Genomic DNA, 5,070 nt, shown 5'->3' with positions numbered 1-5,070 from the left:
GAAAGCGACAAAAAAGGCGGGAAAGCGACAAAAAAGGCGGGAAAGCGCGCAGGCCCGACTCTGGATTTCCCAGGAAGAGCAGCAGGGCTGAACACAGCAAACACTGCTCAGCTCCACTGATCCCGACCTGCACTCCCATGGAGCACGGCACGGGTGGCAGGAAGGAGGTTGTGGCATTCCTGCATTCCCAGAGCTGAATTCCCAACATTTCCTAAACCCAGGGGCACAAAAGGCTTGGATTGAAAGGGATCCTAAGGATCATCCATTCCCACGGGCAGGGACCCCTCCCACTGTCCCAGGCTGCTCCCAGCCCCAGTGTCCAGCCTGGCCTTGGGCACTGCCAGGGATCCAGGGGCAGCCCCAGCTGCTCTGGCAATTCCAGCCCAGCCCCTCCCCACCCTCCCAGCCAGCAATTCCCAATTCCCAATCTCCCATCCATCGCTGCCCTCTGGCACTGGGAAGCCATTCCCTGTGTCCTGTCCCTCCAGGCCTTGTCCCCAGTCCCTCTGCAGCTCTCCTGGAGCCCCTTTAGGCCCTGCAAGGGGCTCGGAGCTCTCCCTGTGTCCTTCCCTTCTCCAGGGGAACATTCCCAGCTCTCCCAGCCTCGCTCCAGCCCTGGAGCAGCTCCATGGACTCCTCTGGCTTTGCTCCAGCAGCTCCAAGCCCTTCCTGCCCTGAGGATCCCATCCCTGGATCCGTGGGATCCCCCCTGAGCCATCCCACTCCTGCAAATCCCTCTTATCTCCAAACCAACATCCCCAGGCTGGAATTGCTGGGAAGAGCCTCTGGGAACATTGCCCAAGGTGAACCAACCTTGTGGAAGCACATTCCCTGTGCTCCAGCCCTGGGATCCTTTCAGACTTCCCTAAAAAAGCCGGGATAGCAACAGATCCTCCGGAGCCCTCCGGGAGTTTTGTCCCAGCTGGAAAAACTTCCCTGGGCTCCGTTTCCACAGCAACAATTTGCCCAAGCCTTTGGCACTCAGATTTCGGGATCACGAGGAGCTTTGCTCCGGCAAAACAAATCCCAGCAAGAAAAGAAATGGGAAAAGCGAGGCCCCAACAACCCAAAGTGTGGGATCAGGGATTGTCTGGGCCTTTGGGAAAGCAGGAAAACGACGGAAAAGCAGGAAAAGGAGCAGTGCCGGCCCTTCCTCCCGCTCCGGCCGGGAAGGTGTGGAGGAGCAGGGATGTGGCTCTGGAGCGAATCCAGCCAGGAACAAAAGCTTGGGATGCAGCCAAAGGAATTTTTCCGGCTCGAGGAACAACACAGGGAATGCTCCGGAGCCGGGATGAGAGAAGGAGCAATGGGAGACCTTTCCCTCCCACCAAAACATGGAAAGGCTCCGGCTTTTCATGGATTTGAGGATAAAACAGCAGGAGAAGGAGCTGTGGAGTTCTTGGATTAGGAATTTTTGGGATGGAAGAGGGAATCTGAGCCTGGAATTCCCACCCAGCGATCCCACCTGGATTTTGCTGAGGGATCTTTGGGAATATCATCGGTATCCCCACACATCCGAACAGCAGAGGAAGTCCCATGGAATTTTCTTGGGAATCCCCTCAGAGTGGAACTTGGAGCCATCGAATCCCAGGATTTCACAGCAAGGGCAAAAGGAAAAGGGGAAAAGCTGGAAATCCGGGACGTGTCCAATGGGAATTCCCAAATATTGTCCCAGCGAGGAGTTTTTTCCTTCAATTATGGGAAAAGCCCCCCATCCCCCACTTCACACGGGAAAAGGAAAGAAAAGTGGCAATCCCAAAGCAGGAATTCCTGAATTCCCAGCCTCTCGCTTCAATTCTCCGGAGAATCCCGGAATGTATTCCCACAAAAAGCGTTCCCACAGCACAACCTCTGCCGGATTCCCTCGGGAATCCCAGTGCTGCAGACACAGGAGGCTCCTGGAGCAGCTTCCCACTTTTCCATGGAATTTCCAAGCAGGAATCTCCCTTATTCTGATTTCTTCTCCTTTCCCGTTTCTTTTTTTCCACCTCAATATTTTTGGAGAATTTTCCTTAAGGGAAAAATCTGATCCGGAACCGGAGGGAGCAGAAGGAAGAAATTCCCGTTTTCCCTGGTTTTGGTGCTTCCAACCCCGAGAGAATCCCAAAAAAATGGGATTTTCCCACAATCCAAGTTCCTCCGTGAACATTCCCGGTGTTTCCAGTGGGAATAACCTGAAATTTCCTCCAGGACACAAAGGAATGGCAGGAAAACTCCAGGAAAAGCAGAATTCCTTAAGAAAGGATGCAAGAAATAGGGAAAATTGGGATATTTCCAGAATGTTTCCCTTCTTTCAGCTTCTCCCTAATTTTTAGGAAGTCCTGGACTTCCAAGGGGGTTTTTTCCAATGAAAATCCGCTGCCCTTGAAACGTTCCCGCTCTCCCGGAGATCGAAGGCTCGGGATCATTTGCGTTCCCTGGATTTCTGGAGCTAAGGCTGGAAAACAAAGGGATGAGCTGTGAGAGGGAACAGAACCAGCCGGGAATAAAGGAGAAAAGTCGGGAAAAGCCTTTCCCAGCTCCCAAAAAAAAGGGCTCGGAAAGGGAATCAAAAGCAGGAAAAGCTTCCCAAGGACCTCGAGCTGCTCCGCAAAAACCTGCTGGAATTTAAACCGGCTCGGGATGGCTCCTCCTGGAATTCCCAGCATTTATTCCCTTTAAAAACTAGGATTCCTGCTGGAATTCCAGCCTTAGGTTTGCTTTCCTCTGGATTCCAGGCCTGGAATGTTCCGTGCTCCCTGCCCATGGGATTGGATGAATTTTAAGGTCCCTTCCCGAAAGAAATCCGGGATTTTCCAAGGTTTAATAAAGCAGGAATTTCAATCCACGTCACGACAGAATTCCCAAATTTCTGCCCGGAGGGCTGGGAATGGCAGAGCTCTCCCGGAATCTTCCAGCAGGGTGGGAAAAGTCCCCCTCTGTATCCAAGCTCTTTTCCAGGAGCTTGGAGCTCCTTCACCCCTCTGGAATGACGCTGGATCCACCCAATTGGAAAAACCCAACCCCTCAGCTTTCCATCCTTGGCAAACCAGGAATTCTCCATTAAAAACCAAAGAGCTGCTTGCAATTCCCTGCCCATGGAATGGGATGACCCCGAAGGTCCTTCCCAGCAAAGTATTCCATGAAATAAGCCGGAGAAGCGGCAGAGAATTCCCAGGGGGAATGCCGGCCCAGCATCCCTACCCCATCGCCAGGGCAGGCTCTGTGTCACTCCTCATTTCCATGCATCCCATCCCAAAGCTCTGGCAAATCCAGCCGGAGCAGGGAGCAGCTGGAATTCCAGGAGATGAAAGGAGCCCGGGATGAGGTTCGGGATGCGGAGGAGCCTTTAATCCCTTTTTTATGGAGAGGGAGAAAAAGGGGAAATGATGGAAAATCCCTGTGGCCATCGCCATGGAGATGGGAATGGCAAGGGAGACTCCGGAGCAGCGGGAGAATCCAATCCCAGCAATTTTCTGCCGGATTTTTGTAGGAATTAACCCTTCCCTGGGAAAATCCTGGCAGGAAACAGGGAGGTCGTAGCCAAGGAAAAGAAGGCAAAGTCGTTGGAATGGTTGGCTTTTCCAAGATTTTGCCTCCACTGGTGATGAGGAAAGAGGGGCTGAGGCATGGAATCCTGGAATTATCGAGGTTGGAAAAGCCTCGGAGATGGAGCCCGACCACTCCCGGCCCTTCCCAGGCCAGCCCTGATCCGTGTCCCCAGGGGCTGCATCCACAGGGATTCCAATCCCTCCGGGAGTGGGGATTCCAGCCCTGCCCTGGGCAGCATCCCAAATATTCCAGAGGCTGCCCTGGCAGTTCAGGAACACGTGGAGAGGGTGAGGCCAGGGAAGAGCTTCCCGTGGATGTCATGGGAATGCTGAGGAATTCACCTGGAAAAGAGGTGGATCCAGGGAGACCTTGGAGCTTTTTCAGGGCCTAAAGGGGCTCCAGAAGAGCTGGAGAGGGACTGGGGACAAGGATGGAGGGACAGGAGCCAGGGAATGGCTTCCCACTGGAAAATGGGAGATTGGGGTGGGACCTTGGGAAGGAATTCTGGGCTGGGAGGGTGGGGAGGGGCGGGGCTGGAATTCCCAGAGCAGCTGGGGCTGCCCCTGGATCCCTGGCAGTGCCCAAGGCCGGGCTGGAGCAGCCTGGGATAGCGGGAAGTGTCCCTGCCCATGGGATGATCCTTAAGGTCTCTTCCCAGCCAAACATCCCAGGATTCCCTGATTTCTGGTCCCAAGCCTCTCTCCCTTCCCATCCAGTCATTCCCGCTGGCGTCACACATTCCCACGGATCCCCTTTCCCACCCTGCCAGGTCCCCTTGCCACTTCCCGCCCTTCCTTCCCAAGTTCTGCTGCTCAGGCCGGACACAGATCCCACAGAAACCCAGGAAGGCTCATTCCACGTTTTCCCAGCTGCTCCATCAGTTCCCAACGCTGCCATTGTAGGAACGGGAAAGGGAAAAAAAATTCCCTGAAACCCTAAAAGTGGCAGGGAAAGGGAAGTGGATCCAAAGGTCCATTCCAGATTTTCCCGGGATCCTGTGAAACCTCGCTGCTCCCAATCCCACCCAGGCCCCTTTCCCTGCCATCCCAGCTCATCCAGCGGCACCTCGCCCATGGAATGCTTCCCCTCCTTCCCACACCGGGTTATTCCAAGAGCTGGATCAAAGGGATCCAGCAGCATCCAAGAGAACTCTTCTGCTCCCAAATCCATGGCTAAAAATAAGCCGTGGGAAAAGGCCTCAGCTCCTCGGGAAGAAGGAGAATCTCCAGCCAGGCTTCTCCCATTCCCTGCTTCCCCGGGCTTTATCCACAGGAAAAGCCCATCCAGTGTTTTCCTACTTTTTTCCTCCTGAAGCCCAAAATATTTGGGATCATCCCTCGGACACCCGCAGCCCCATTCCAGACCCACTGCGTCCCATATCCCAAATAACTCGGGATCCCCTGACTCTCCCCCAAAACCCCCATTCCAGACGCTTTGGGACCCCCCAAATCCTTAAATCCCGTCCCACCATATCCCAAATAACTGAGGATCTACGTGGGATCCCCTGACACCCCCAGCCCCACTCCAGACTCTCTGTGA

At 54.3% G+C, this 5,070-nt stretch overlaps 1 protein-coding gene across 1 annotated transcript in view; it reads right to left on the bottom strand.

Moving 5' to 3' along the window:
• CCDC12 (coiled-coil domain containing 12) overlaps positions 1 to 5,070 on the bottom strand; it is a 16,947-nt gene that overhangs the window by 11,331 nt on the left and 546 nt on the right. The window lies entirely within an intron of this gene.

Source organism: Corvus kubaryi, unplaced genomic scaffold (genome assembly GCF_017639235.1).
Source record: "Corvus kubaryi isolate FWS band 111438036 unplaced genomic scaffold, C.kubaryi_AGA036_p1.0 37193, whole genome shotgun sequence".
Lineage (NCBI taxonomy): Eukaryota > Metazoa > Chordata > Aves > Passeriformes > Corvidae > Corvus > Corvus kubaryi.
Note: the sequence above shows the minus strand (reverse complement) of the source record. Positions and strands in the feature narration are given on the sequence as shown.